This window comes from Pongo pygmaeus, chromosome 10 (genome assembly GCF_028885625.2).
Source record: "Pongo pygmaeus isolate AG05252 chromosome 10, NHGRI_mPonPyg2-v2.0_pri, whole genome shotgun sequence".
Taxonomy (NCBI): domain Eukaryota; kingdom Metazoa; phylum Chordata; class Mammalia; order Primates; family Hominidae; genus Pongo; species Pongo pygmaeus.
In genome coordinates, this window is record NC_072383.2 from 107,700,949 (window position 1) to 107,716,736 (window position 15,788).

Here is a 15,788-nt window from a genome sequence, read left to right on the forward strand (position 1 = left end):
CTTTTATTCTGTACACTCACACTGTACACAACTATCTCCCTCATGTCTATTGTGATTACTTTTATTTTTTAATATCAATGGGCATCCATATATAGGTTGGGTGACCAACCATCCCAATTTGCCCAGGACTGGGGAATTCCCGGGACATGGGACTTGCAATTTAAAAACTGAAAGGCGAAGATATTATTATTATTATTATTATTATTATTATTATTAGAGATGGAGTGTTCACTGCAAGCTCCGCCTACCCGGTTCACGCCATTCTCCTGCCTCAGCCTCCCAAGTAGCTGGGACTAGAGGCGCCTGCCACCACCCCCGGCTAATTTTTTTTTGTATTTTTAGTAGAGACGGGGTTTCACTGTGTTAGCCAGGATGGTCTTGATCTCCTGACCTCAAGTGATCCGCCCGCCTCGGCCTCCCAAAGTGCTGGGATTACAGGCGTGAGCCACCACGCCCGGCCAAAGATATCATTTTATAAATTGCGTGTTTCTGCTAATAGTGACACGGAGTTCTTTACAAGATTTCTTTTTATGACTTCTCCAAGTTTTAAGTGGAAAGACCCAGCCAATCCTAATTCGTGTGATTTAGAGATGAAAATATCTCTAATCTGTAACTTTCTTTCAGAAGCTCTTAAGAGTTTTATTTGCTCCTGCTCAGGTGTTGTGTAAACTCGCTCATACTTTCAACACCTTTAGGTCTGAGACAGAAATTTGAATATTACATTAAATGAGATACCCAATCTTCATGGGGAAATAAACATTTTAATATTTTGAAATGGAGGTTTCCTTGAAGTCTTATCCCAGTAGAAACTTTGACTTTGTTCTTTTTTTTTTTTTTTTTTTTTTTTTTGAGACAGAGTCTCTTCCTGTCACCCAGGCTGGAGTGCGATGGCACAATCTCAGCTGACTGCAACCCCTGCCTCCCAGGTTCAAGCAATTCCTCAGTCTCAGTCTCCCGAGTAGCTGGGATTGCAGGCAAGCACTACCTCGCCCAGCTAATTTTTGTATTTTTAGTAGAGATGGGGTTTTGCCATGTTGGCCAGGCTGGTCTCGAACTCCTGACCTCAAGTGATCTGCTCACCTTGGCCTCCCAAAGTGCTGGGATTACCGGCATGAGCCACTGCACCCAGCCTGGAATACCTAGTTCTCATGCTTCCTCTGAATTTGTGATTCAGTGACTTCTTACTTCAAAGTAGAGTTCACCTGTACCCAGGGAAACCAGGAAACACAGTTAGAAATCTTGCATTTGATCTGAAAAAATGCATGCACATTTCACATCCTATCCTAATAGATCTCTCTGTTTGCAATGATAATGGTAAATTTATGACCGTAGAGTAAGGTGATTTTCTAGGAAGATAGACCGTGTTCATTTATTCCAGGAATCCAGGGATCCTTGTATCAGAGAATCCAGGCTGGGCACAGCAGAGAAACCAAGGTATTGATTATTGGGTAGTTGGCATACCCCAGGTATTCATAATAATTATGGGATCTCACATAGTTTTGAGAACAATCCTAGGAAGGAGATTTTATTTATTCCATTCCACAGGCCAGGAAACCAAGGTTCAGAGAATTTCCATGATGGGCTCAGGCCAATCAGATAACAAATGGCAAAGCCTCCACCCAGGTCTGCTGTACTCTAGAAGTCCTGCTCTCTGGGCTCATACCTTAGCCACTCTGACCCATGCTGGGGCCCCAGAAAACAACTACACATAGAAAAGGTCCCTTCAGGCCAGACACAGTGGCTCACGCCTGTAATCCCAGCACTTTGGGAGGCTGAGGAGCTAGATCACTTGAGGTCAGGAGTTTGAGACCAGCTGGCCAACATGGTGAAACCTTTTCTCTACTAAAAATACAAAAATTAGCTGGGTTTGGTGGCTAGTGCCTGTAATCCCAGCGACTTGGGAGGCTGAGGTAGGAGAACCACTTGAACACAGGAGGTGGAGCTTGCAGTGAACCGAGATGGTGCCACTGTACTCCAACCTGGGCAACAGAGCAAGACTCTGTCTCAAAAAAAAAAAAAAAGATTTTGAGACTGGGCTCGGTGGCTCACGCCTATAATCCCAGCACATTGGGAGGCTGAGGCAGGCAGATCACTTGAGGTCAGGAGTTCAAGGCCAGCCTGACCAACATGGCAAAACCCTGTCTCTACTAAAAATAAAAAAATTAGCCAGTTATGGTGGTATGCCTGTAATCCCAGCTACTTGGGAGGCTGAGGCAGGAGAATCACTTGAACCTGGGAAGCAGAGGTTGCAGCAAGCCGAGATTGCGCCACTGCACTCCAGCCTGGGCAACAGAGCGAGACTCCATCTAAAAAAAAAAAAAAAAAAAGGATTAAAGGATTTTGCACCACCCCTGTTGAACTAATTAAGCTCCATATTTTTAAATTAAATAATGAGTGAAGGTGATATCAGAGGACAACTTGAACACACTCTCCTTTCTATTTAGAAGCAAATCAGCCACAGACTTCAATACTAGCTATTATAGAATAATCAGTTGTTGGACATGCCCCTCCTAACTGACCTAGAAGGCTTTCTCTGCTGTGTTATAAGGGAGGCTTCGGTCTTTTATTTCCATACTCCCCACAAAGTGAGGCTTTTGGAGCTCTGCTGATGTGGAGAGCTGCCCATGCAAGGTGGAAACAGGCCTCCAGGGCCAATCAGTTTGGGAAACACCAGGCTGCCTGTGGTTTACAGCAGGACTTCTCAGAGCCTTTACTATGCTAAATGCAGTGGAACTCTCCAAGATGTGACATTGGATTTGGCCCTAGAAATGTTATTTTTTGGCAAGGGTGGGGACCATCTTTCAGGATTGGTATTCATAGCCACCTCTTGCAAAACATGGAACCGTTTCATTTCATGCCTTCCTCATCTCCTTACAGGATCCTGGGAGGCAGGACCATGGAGTGGATGAGGTTCACAGGCTCGAGCTCTTGAGCAGGGTGCAAGGGGTGTGTGTGTGCATGTGTATGTGTGTGCATGTGTATGTGCGTGCATGTGTGTGTGTATGTGTGTGTGTGTGTAAATAGAGCACTGTCTCCCAGGGTTCTGGATGAATTTGAACAGGGAGAAACTAGAATAAATTCTACTAACAGGCTGTTGCACTAGCTCAGACTTGGAGTGAGGCAATGGTGGGCATGGGGAAGGGATGAAGAAAACACACCCACACACGTGTGCCACACACGTGCACACCTGGAGCTGGAGGGCCCAGCCCGGGCGGCCCAGCTCTGCCACTCAATGATGTGACTCTGAACAACAGACTTTCTCTCTGTGCCTCATCTTATCATTTTTGTGAACATTTAAAGAGATAACACACACAAAGTGCACAGCATAAGACTCAGTGTGTAGGAGGTGCTCAACAAATATCAGCTTTCTTTTTTATTTTTTTGAGACATAGTCTTGCTCTGTTGCCCAGGCTGGGGTGCAGTGGTATGATCTCAGCTCACTGCAACCTCCACCTCCCAGGTTCAAGCGATTCTCCTACCTCAGCCTCCCAAATAGCTGGGACCACAGGCACATATCACCACACTCGGCTAATTTTTGTATTTTTAGTAGAAACAGGGTTTCACCATGTTGGCCAGGCTGGTCTCGAACTCCTGACCTCAAGTGATCTGCCCACCTAGGCCTCCCAAAGTGCTGGGATTACAGGCATGAGAGACCACACCTGCCAGCTTTCATTCTTATTCAACATGCTTTTATGGGTTCCTTGAGGGACTACTATATGCCTCCCAGTGTATCTATACTGGAGTTACAAAAGAACCCTATTTTCAGAGTCACAAATAGATTGGGGAAGGGGTAGGGGGAGATGAAGTCAGAAATTGATGATAAATCTGTGCCCCTCTGGGTTTTAAGCCTTGCCTGCTCTCACAGATCTTACCTTCTAGTGGGGGACACTGGTAGATGTGTAATAATGACCCACATAACTACAACCTATGATGAGTGCCAGGAGGAAGAGGTCAGGGAAGCGTGGGGCATAGAGCAAGAGCATGGTGTTCCATGGTGTCTCTGGAGGCCCCTGATACAGCAGTACGAGGGAGCAGGCAGCAGGGGTTCAACAGCCGTGCAGATGCCTGTGCTCAGGGCCTCACCTGGCCACTCCCAGCCCCATCCTCAGTGGAGCAGGAGGATTCCCCAGGTAGGCAGCAGGGGTGGGGGTGGCACAGACACAGCTTAGCTGGGTGCAGGCCTCCAGCAAGTGTTCACTGACTCTGCCACTTCTGTGTGCTGGGCACTGTGCTGGAGAGCCCAGAGCAAGACAGAGCCAGTCCTTGCCCTTAGGAAGCTTCTATTCCAGTGGAGAAGAGGCATAAACTCATTGGTGAATGCACAGAGTCAGGTCAGCACGTGATGAATGGCACGTGTCCTACAGAATAAGACCACTGAGTATCAGGGTGGGTTTGAGGTGGGGACACTGAAGCCAACCATCAGAAAAAGAGCAAGAGACAACCATGCAAATGACAGAAATGGGGGCAGGGAGAGGAAGAACATTCCAGAACATTCCAGGCAGCATGTGCAGAGGAACGTAGAGGGGTCAGTGTGGCAGAGGCTGGTTTGCCAGGGCCGTGCAGCCCATGGGAAGGTGTGCAGTGAGCAATCATTGAAAAGGTGAAATTCATTTCATCTGCTTACTATCCAGGTGAGTGACTTTGCGTCACTTCAACTTCTCGAACCCAGAACTTCCTCATCAATAAAACAAGGCTTCCTCTGGTACTGGTCTCACAAGGTGGAATGAGACAATGATTATAAAATACTTTATATAGGCCGGGTATGGTGGTTCATGGCTGTAATCCCAGTGCTTTGGGAGGCCAAGGCGGGAGGATTTCTTGAGTCCCTGTCTCTACAAAATATAAAAAATTTCGCTGGGTGTGGTGGTACATGCCTGTAATCCCAGTGCTTTGGGAGGCCAAGGAGGGGGATTGCTTGAGCCCAGGAATTCAAGGCTGCAATGAGCTATGATTGTGCCACTACACTCCAGCCTGGGCGACAGAGTCAGACATTGTCTCAAAAACAAAAAAACGATGCTGAATACGGAGCCTAGCACAAATTAGTACTCATAAGTATTAGCTATTAATATTCAGGTTTCAATCAGCTGGTGGGTACTTACACTGTATTTTATGAACTTTTTAACTTTTTGATATAGGAAAAAAAGTTGACCTTTTTTTTTAACACCTTCAGAAGCAGAGTAAATAGCACAGTGGTCCCCCAATGCATTCATCAGCCAGCTTCAATAACCATTGCCTTTCTGCCCTTCTAGTTTCATCTTCCTATACCCATTTTCCCTATATTATTCCCCCAACATTTTATTATAAAAAAATTTAGGCTGGGTGCAGTGGCTCGCGCCTGTAATCCCAGCACTTTGGGGGGCCGAGGCGGGCAGATCACGAGGTCAGGAGATCGAGACCATCCTGGCTAACCCGGTGAAACCCCGTCTCTACTAAAAATACAAAAAATTAGCCGGGCATGGTGGTGGGTGCCTGTATCCCAGCTACTCGGGAGGCTGAGGCAGGAGAATGGCATGAACCCGGGAGGCGGAGCTTGCAGTGAGCCGAGATCGCACCACTGCACTCCAGCCTGGGCGACAGAGCGAGACTCCATCTCAAAAAAAAAAAAAAAAAAATTTTAAACATACAAGTTGAAAGAATTTTATAGCGGATGCCTATATACCCCTGATTAGATTCTGCCATTACCATTTTTCTGTATTTGTCACCTGTAAATTGCAGATATCAGTGTCTTTATCCTTGAATACTTCAACATGCATATTATTAATTAGAGCTCCAGAGTTTTGTTTGTTTGTTTGTTTATTTGCTTGTTTTAAGAGACAGGGTCTTAGGCCGGGTGTGGTGGCTCACATCTGTAATTCCAGCACTTTGGGAGGCCAAGGCGGGCAGATCACTTGAGGCCAGGAGTTTGAGACCAGCCTGGCCAACATGGAAAAACCCCATCTCTACAAAAAATACAAAAATTAGCTGGGCCTGGTGGCATGCACCTGTAATCCCAACTACTCAGGAGGCTGAGGCAGGAGAATCTTTTGAACCTGGGAGGCAGAGGTTGCAGTGAGCCAAGATTGTGCCGCTACACTCCAGCCTGGCTGACAGAGCGAGACTCTGTCTCAAAAAAAAAAAAAGAGACAGGGTCTCGCTCTGTCGCCCAGGCTGGAGTGCAGTGGCACGATCTCGGCTCACTGCAGCCTCTGCTACCCTGGGCTCCCATCTCAGCCTTCAGAGTAGCTGGGACTACAGGGACACGCCACCACGCCTGGCTAATTTTTTTTTTTTTAATTTTTATTTTTTAGGTAACAGGATTTGCCATGTTGCTTGGGCTGGTCTTGAACTCCTGGGCTCAAGCGATCCTCCTGCCTTGACCTCCCAAAGTGCTGGGATTATAGATGTGAGCCACTGCATCTGGCCCCCAGAGTATTTTCAAGCAATTCTCACAGCCAGATATCACACTGTTTTCTCCATAATACTTTAGCACACATCTCTAAAAGACACAAGTTTTTTTTTTTTTAAACCATTGCCATAATTATATCTATCTAACAGAATGAATGATAATTCCTTAATCTAGTACCTAGTTCATGCTGACTGTCCTCCAGGTGGCTCAAAGATGTCTTTGAATGGTTTTATTCAAATCAGGACCCACAGGGGTTCTCTTAAGTCTCTTCTCATCTGTAATAATCAGAAACTCCCTTCATTAAATGCCAGTTACTTATTGAAACTGGGTCATTTGTCCCGTAGAATTTTCCATATTCTGGATTTGGCTGATTGCATCTTCCAAGTGTCATGTAACATGTTCTTCTGTACCTATAAATAAGTACTAGGTCAAGAGGCTTGAATCAATTCAGGTGCAGATCCTTGGCAGGAATACTTTGAAGATGTTTTTCTGTTTTCTCTTGCATCACATCAAGAACATAAAGTTCAGTTACCCCACTTTTAGTGATGTTGGTTCATTAGTGAGTTTAGGGTATCAGTCTGACCTCCGTCGTAAAGTTCCCTATCACTCTCTTGCCGAATGACTTTACAGCCTGCTGATGAGCAAAGCCCAGATTATTGTTTCATTACTACAGTGATTTTCTACTTCCATCAATCTTTCTGTGCTTATTAGCTCTTGTTGTTTTTTGTTGTTGTTGTTGTTTCTGGTTTTTGTTTGTTTGTTTTGAGACAGGGTCTCTGTCACCCAGGCTAGAGTGCAGTGGCACAATCTTGGCTCACTGCAACCTCAACTTTTCAGGTTCAAGCAATCCTCCTGCCTCAGCCTCTTGAGTAGCTGAGACCACAGGCACTCACCACCATGCCTGGCTAATTTTATGTATTTTTGTTAGAGATGAGGTTTCACTATGTTGCCCAGGCTGGTCTCAAACCTGAGCTCAAGCGATACTCTCGCCTTGGCCTTCCAAAGAGCTGGGGTTACAGGCATGAGCCACTGTGCCCGGCCCAACTCTCATTGTTCTCTACCACATGACTTTCCTCAAGCATTTGCTTACCCTGACATACGGTCCCTGAAAGGCAGAGTACATGATTGATTATGTCCCTTTTTTGTGTGTGGGCGGGGCTAAGTCTATTTTCAGAGTAATGAGTAGCCCTAGCAACCATGAAAAGTATCAACGAGTTGTTTTTGTTTTGAGTGGTGTTACGACCTTATGGTTTTGAAAGATATTTTGATGTGTTTCAATCCATTGCAGTCATCATCCGTTTACAGCCTCTCTTTGGCAGCCCATACCCCTAGAGGGTCCTTGTTTTCAGGCAAGAAGATATCTCAGCTCATCATGTACATTTCTGCCCCAGCCCTAGAATCAGCCATTTCTCCAAGGAGTCCTGGTTCCTTGGAGTGGGAAATGTTCTTAGAGACATCATAATCTGGACACTAACGATGTCTGTGGAATTTTTACAAGATCGCTTTGGCTTCTCTGTGCGTAATGAACTGGAGGGACAAGACCAGGCGAGAGAGACAGGTCAAGAGACTTGTGCAGTGGCCCAAGTGAGATATAACAGTGGCTTGAACTTGATCTTAGGTAAATCACTTAGCGCAATGCGTGGTACATGGTGGAGAGCACCATAAATGGTAGCACACTCTTTTGTTAATGACTTGATCTGTTTTAGTTTACTTAAACTCCAAAACTGTATGAGGAAGACTTCCTTATCATTGTATACATGAGAAAACCCAAGCTCAGAGAGGTGAGGAAACTTGTTCAAGGTCACACAGGAAATGAACAGCAGAAATAGAACCTGAATCCAGATCTCGTGCTCCAACCAATGCACTGTGTCGCCCAGAGGGTTCTTGGTTTCACACTCAAAAAAGACTTACATTTTGGTGCAAAACCTGATCCATGATGAGTTCATGGCGATTCTCTGGGTTGTGCGCTTAGGTTTGTGATTTTATTTGCTTCCCAGGGAGATCATAACCCACGAGAGCAGGGCTGGGCCATTCCTGTCTTGTTTGCTCCATGTCTCCAGCAGCCTGTACCACACCTGGCAGGTGCTCAGGAAATACCTGCTGATGAATGAGTGAATGGCTGAAGAAGGCAAATTCACAGCACAGCAGGGGGAGAGGGGAAGGAGGATAGGATTCCACCTGTGAAGATGGCAAGGACCAGAACTTAGGAGAGCTGGACAGCGGACTTCAGCAACTTCTGCAGGGATAATTCAAGTGAGAGGCTAGCCGGACAGATCAAACTGATAGGCCTTTAGACAGCGGAACATGTTTTCCATTGGAGGTGGAAAAACGGCTCCTCTTACCTTCCTTCAAGGCAGGGGCGGATCTGGAACCATTCAGGCCAGTTTTGCTTGGGATAGCAGATTCACCACATCAAGAATTTGATTTGAACCAGGCATGGTGGCTTATGCCTGTAATCCCAGCACTTTGGGAGGCAGAGGTGGGAAGACTGCTTGAGCACAGGAGTTTAAGACCAGCCTGGGCAACATAGAAAGACCCTATCTCTACAAAATATAAATGAGATTAGCTAGGTGTCATGGTGTGTGCCTGTAGTCCCAGCTATTTGGGAGGCTAAAACAGGAGGATTGCTTGATCCCAGGAGTTCAAGGCTGCAGTGAGTTATGATTGTGCCACTGGACTCCAGCCTGGGTGACAGAGAGAGACCTTGTCTCTACACACAAAAATAAAAAATAAAAAAAAGAAAGAAAAAAGAAGTTTGGGTTGTCTCGACAGGCATTAATTGAGCACCTACAGTGTACCAGCCATTGTGGATGTGCATCTTTCTGGGTCTATACTCTCAGAGGGCCCTGGGAGACTCAATCATTTGAGTAATTTCCTGGCTGAGGGAGAAGCTGAAATGTACAGGCTTCTCTTAAATATGTTTTGCTCCCTGAAGTTGTTCCAAAATCAGAGGCCTTGAATGCTGTACACCCGTACTCAACTCTAGGGTGGAGTGGTCTGGGATTTGGCACAAAACCAGAGATGTAATAATCTTTTGCTTACTCTAGCAGTACTGGCTGGAATTCCCTGAAGACCCAGATGCTCTGACATGTTGTAAGTTTGAGAACTGCTGACCCTCTTTGGGTGTCTTTTTCAGGCTCTGATTCCACCAATCCAATAGGGTAGCCCATTAAACAATTGAATCAACGACCTGGTCACCTCCACCTATGACAAATCTAGCCTTAGAGTCAGGTAGCCCAGGGTTGAATGTCATGTATACCTCCAAGCTGTGTGACTTCAAACAAGTCACTCCACCTCTCTGGACATTGGATTCTCATGTGTGAAATGGGATACGTGTAAATAAGATGCTTATAATGGAAGGCATTATTGGTATTATTAATTATTAGGATAAAGCTCTTATTCAGGAGTTCAAGACCAGCCTGTGCAACAAAGTGAGATCCTGTCTCCACACACACACACACACACACACACACACACAAATTAGCTGGGCATGGTGGCACATGCCTGTAGTCCCAGCTACTCTGGAGGCTGAGGTGGGAGGATGGCTTGAGCCTGGGAGGCAGGGGTTGCAGTGAGCCAAGATCATGCCACTGCACTCCGGCCTGGGTGATAGATCCAGAATTTGCCTCAAAAAAAAAAAAAAAAAAAAAAAAAAAAAAAAAAGAATAAAATTCTTAGTATTTGCAGTCAGGGAGTGTCAGGGAGCAGACTCACTCCCTAGATTCCTAGAGATGACGGTTGCAATTATTTTGCTGTCCCCGAACATTCGTTCCCCTGGGGTAAGGGAGCATGGTGTGTCACCAGTGCCATCAAGCACAGTTGCAGGGGAAGGCGAGGTTCTTGGATCACACCAGGGGGTGTGACTTTTCAAGTCTTACAGTTCGCAGGGAGGATAGACCTCCCTCCACTGCCAGCTAAAAGTTGTCACGTATCTTCTTCAGATGCAAAAATCTTAAAGGATCATCCTTCACAACATAGCCGATTTGCTAATCACAGCTCCTGCTTTAGGAACTTTGGAAGAGTCCCCAAGAGTAAATTCTGCTTGAGATGTCCTGCTCCCTTGGCAGCCTGGTGAGCTCCTATTCAACCTTCAAAGTCCCAGTGCAGATGTTCTTTACTTTTTGCTCTCCCTCACGTCTGTCTCCAACCCGGAAGGTATCCTCTCTGAACTGCCTTCTAGATGCAGCTTTTCCTGATTCTGAGATTCTAGCAATTAGTTCTTATGGAGTTTTGCTCTGTCGCCCAGGCTGCAGTGCAGTGGTGTGATCTCGGCTCACTGCAACCTCCACCTCCCGGGTTCAAGTGATTCTCCTACCTCAGCCTTCCTAGTAGCTGGGATTACTGCTGCCTGCCACCACACCTGGCTAATTTTTTTGGTCTTTTTTTTTCTTTTCTTTTCTTTTCTTTTTTTAGACAGAGTTTCACTCTTGTTGCCCAGGCTGGAGTGCAATGGCACGATCTTGGCTCACTGCAACTTCTGCCTCCTGGGTTCAAGTGATTCTCCTGCCTCAGCCTCCCAAGTAGCTGGGATTACAGGCACCCACCACCACGCCCAGCTAATTTTTTTGTGTTTTTAGTAGAGACGGAGTTTCACTATGTTGGCCAGGCTGGTATCGAACTCCCAAACTCAAGTGATCCGCCCACCTCAGCCTCCCAAAGTGTTGGGATTACGGGCGTGAGCCACTGCACCCAGTCAGTAATTAGATTTTAATTTTAAAAGTTTTTCTTTATTTGGGCAGAACATACCTATCTCCCCCAAAGTCTTTCCAAGAAGAAGAACCCAAAGTCTACAGAAGTACTTTTGTTGCTTTCTTTTTTTTTTTTTTAAAGCAATAATAGATGGAGTTTTTTTCCCCAATTTAATTAATTAATTTTTTTTCTGAGACAGGGTCTCGCTATGTTACCCAGGCTGGTCCTGAACTCCTGGGCACAAACAATCCTCCCACTTTGGCCTCCCAAAGTGCTGGAATTATAGGTATAAGCCACTGCGTCTGGTCAACTTAATAAATTATTAGTTGACAAATAAACATTGCTTATTTATTTGTGGCCTGGACACAGGCCAGGCACAGTGGCTCAGGCCTGTAATCCCAACACTTTGGGAGGCCAAAGTGGGAGGATCACTTGAGGCCGGCGTGGGTGACAAAGCAAGACCCTGTCTCGAAAAAAAATAAATAAATAAATAAAAAATAATGGATACAGATTTAAAAACAAGCCCACAACTCTAAAAAACAAGGCAGTGACCGTGACAGTCACTTAGGACCTTTTCTAGAGTTTGTGGACAGAAGAAATTCTGCATGTAGAGCAGGAGAGTGTGAGAATTAAGAGCTCAGGCTCCAAAGTGAGGCCACATGGGTCTTAAAGTGTGGGCTTAGGGAGTGACTGAGCCTCAGTTTTCTCGCCTGTGAAAGGAGCAGGACCCTGCAAGTAAAGCTTTTAGCACAGTGGCTGTCATAGGCCACACACATGCCAGTGACACAGAAAAACACTTGTCGTGACTTATTAGGAATCACTTCCTCTTCCCTGCAACACTCCCTAACATTTCCTTTCTTCCCTTCTTCAACCCCTATGTGGGCATTAAAAAAATAATCCTCTGTTGAAATAACCTAAAAAATGGTCTCCCTGGGCCCCCAAACACACCCAGAGTCCTTAGGAGCATCCTCATTGGATCAGGGAACAGATAGGATGTTAATTCAGCCTGGTCCATGCTGCTGAAAGCCCAGAGACTTTCCCCTTTGGAAAAATGCCTGCCCCTGCAGGGCACCATCCCCTCTGCCCCCCCAAAGCAGTTCTAGGTGGCCTGGGAAGCTCTCCTTGATGGGGGGATCTGCCTGTCCTGCCTGGGCTGGCCGATCCTTAGAGAGTGGCTCTGACACCTGACCAGGACTGACAGGTGCTGTGAACCAAATGTGAATCCTTTCTGTCCATGAGTGGAGGAAGATGCTCACAGCAGAAGCCGCAATCACTATCACTTGCCTGGTTCTTTCTGTTTGGTGCATCAGGAAGGAGAAGGCTCTATTTGGTGTTGAGTGACTACTTGAATCTTGGTTGATTCTCACAATAAGGCAGGTGAGGTAGGCGAGGCTGGGTATTTTGCCTCCTTTTCTAGATGGGGACACTGAGGTTTGGAGAGGGGAGGTGATTTGTTCAAGATCACACTGTCCATTGATGGCAGAGTCCTGGAGCAGTGGCTCACACTGCCCATGGTGCTCTGAGTGCAGATGGTGAATGCTGATGGCTCAGATGTGTACAGCCCAAATGCATCCAGCACTGCTCTCAGTGCCCCAGGGGGGATGAACTCATTGAACTCTTAACAGCCCAGCAGTGATGTAGGTACCATCCTCATCCCCATTTTGCAGATGAGGAGACTGATGATCAGAGAGGGCATTTAACTTGCCCAAGGCTTCCCTAGCTTGTAAGTGGCAGAACCAACATGTGAACCCAGGTCAGTTTCCAGGGGACCAAACAAGGTGCCTGGTGACAGTCGACTTTGGCCGCCAATCATGCCTCAATATAGCGGAAGAACTGGCCTGGAGCCGGGGATCTTGGTTGGTCCCAGTCTTTGGCCGTGTGGCTAATTGCACATGTGACCTCCTGGCCACCATTTGCTCATCTACAAAACAAGCACACTGGACTTGATGATCCCTGTGCTTCCCCGCATTCAGCTGTAGGTTGCAGCAGGTGGCTTTTGAGAAACACTCTGATCTGTGACACACCGGACCTGCAGGCCAAGTGCAGGTGAAGGTGTCCACCAGTCAGCCTCTTACGCTCCAGCAGCCACACTTGGCCTGTCCCCATCAGTTTAATTATCTCTGAATTTGCGAAAGGACATTGTGCCACTTGCTGGAGGGCCCCTGACCACCCCCTCTTCGTCCCAATACTGTTGCTTCTCTTTCCTGCCTGGGCTGACCTGTGTGTCCAGCTGGCCATTCATGCCCAGTATGGCCAAATACAAGTTGTGCTGAGTCTCACCCTCCCTTCTGGACAGGCGTCTGACAGATGAACCCCTTGGAACATGTCTATGCTGTTTTCCTGTCTCCCCAGGGCTGTTGTGATTACAGGACTGTTCCAGAGATGGAGAGTTGGGCAAGAGGGCAATTGCATGAGCAGTGAAGTAGGGCTAAGTACAGAAATGTGGCAAGCTGGAGGGAGGTGGCCCTCAAGCCCACGAAGCCCCTGGGAGCACAGATAGCCTCTTAACTACCTAAGCTTGAGGTCAGGAGAAGGCTGAGTGAGGACCTTTGAAATGGCTTAAATTTATGGGTGACAGATAAAGACATGCTGCACTGCCAACTTGGGGGAACGCTCACCCATGTCGGAGTGCTGGCCAGTCCAAGCCCCGCCCCCATGGCCTGATGCACGCCACCAGCCTCCTGCTGAAAGGTGACACTCTGCCAGCTGGGTTCCCTTAGTCACCCTGTGGGCGCCTGTCAGCCTCACTCAAGAATGGAGCTGGTGGCTGCATCCCCAGTGGCGGTAAGTGGCAACAAGTGCTGGGGAGTTAATCTTAGTGGGAGGAAAAATCCAAGCATGGATGGGGATTGCTGGATGCTGACATTCTGTCCCCTCTGTCCTTTAAAGACCTCACCAGGCATGGGGATGAGTGTGCTGTGGGTTGGGGGGGGACTGGAAAACAGACTCCTGACTCCTGTCCTTGCCCTGTCCTTGCCCTGCCCTTGCCTGGTGACTGGCCAGCACTTACCAGGACTGAGCAGTTTCTTGCGTTCATTGTGGTGAAGGCCACGATCTCTCTTTCACCAGGTAGCTCTTGCTTGGGTTAGGTTTGCAAGACATAAAAATAGCTTTGTGTGGCATCTGGTTTTCGGGTCGGCTGGGTTATTTCAGCGAAGGGCAGCAGCTTGTCATGATAGCGTCCACAGAAGTTCACTGGAAGGGCTCGTCTGGCCTTTCCTGCTCATGGAATCAAACTGCATGATCAGTGCTCATTCTCGACCACGGCCCCCCCACCCCCCGTCTGGCACCGTTAGTTTGCATGTTGATATGGGGCTGTGTCTTAAAGGTACACAGCCAGGTGTCTTTCTGCTTTTAGGATCATATCTACACACTCCTTGTACCACCTGCTGCCTTATGGAATGTACTTATCTCCACTGCGGTGGTGGGACAGTGGAAAAGGTATGAGCAAGGGAAAGTTACTGATCCACAGTTTACCAAGCTGTAAAATGGAAGTCAAATAATGACAATGACAATAATAACGTCCATTGGGTTGTTCCTTTTTTTTTTGAGATGGAGTCTTACTCTGTCACCCAGGCTGGAGTGCAGTGGTGTGATCTCAGCTCACTGCAACCCCTGCCTCCTGGGTTCAAGTGATTCTCCTGCCTCAGCCTCCCAAGTAGCTGGGATTACAGGCATGCACCACCACGTCCAGCTAATTTTTGTATTTTTTAGTAGAATGAGGTTTCACCTTGTTGGCCAGGCTGGTCTCAAAAACTTCTGACCTCAGGTGATCCACCTGCCTCAGCCTCCCAAAGTGCTGCGATTACAGGTGTGAGCCATCGCGCCCGGTACCATGGGGGTGTTTTGAGGATTGGAGGGAGGTGGTGGTGAGGGTCTTGGGAGCTTGAAGACACTCCACAAATTTGATGGCTTATATGTGTGGTTGCTATATAGGTACAGATGTTTATGCAGAGAGCAGCAGTGAGGTGAATGGGGTGAGAATTCGTATCCCCATTTTATAGATGAGGAAACTGAGGCTCAGAGAGTTTCTTCTGTAGCTTTCTCAAACAGTCCCCCGATTTGTCTCTGTGTATTCACTTGGGAAAAGTTCTTGTGTGGGGTGACCTTTGGGTCCCACGTCATTACTCCACAAAGAAAAAGGAAAGGCTCTGAGGTTTTTCATGTAGGTAACCCTGGCAAGGAAGGTTTGGGGGATTAGATCCAACAGAATAACAGATTGTAAAGGATTTGCAGAGTGAGAGAAGGGCTGAAATGGGGAGAAGAGCTGGCCACTGCATTCATCAGAGCCTCCGCTGTACAGCTTGCAGCTTTACCTGCCATCCCTCTATCACCTGCCATGCGTGTGTCTAACCATCTTGCCCATCGACTCATCCACTCACCTTCTCTCTCCACACACCACCTACTCATCCTTCTATCCGTAGTTAATCAGCCATCCATTTGTCCAGCCAGCCAGGATTTTCTAAGCAAGTTCCTGAAGAACTTACATCATGCAAAACTTCATAACTTGATTGGCTTTCCAACAGGAATCAATGTAAACAATGTATTCTCACACCTCATAATTCACAATCATTGTAGCACATTTTTGTCTTGATGCTGCACTTCTCTTTCTCTGTCTCTCTCTCGTTGCCCAGGCTGGAGTGAAGTGGCGTGATCTTGGCTCACTGCAACCTCCCCCTCCTGAGCTCAAGCAATTCTCCTGCTTCAGCCTCCT

The 15,788-nt window shown here is 47.1% G+C and overlaps 1 protein-coding gene across 2 annotated transcripts in view; it reads left to right on the forward strand.

Annotated features, from left to right (window-relative positions):
• ACACB (acetyl-CoA carboxylase beta) overlaps positions 1 to 15,788 on the forward strand; it is a 155,637-nt gene that overhangs the window by 4,531 nt on the left and 135,318 nt on the right. The window lies entirely within an intron of this gene.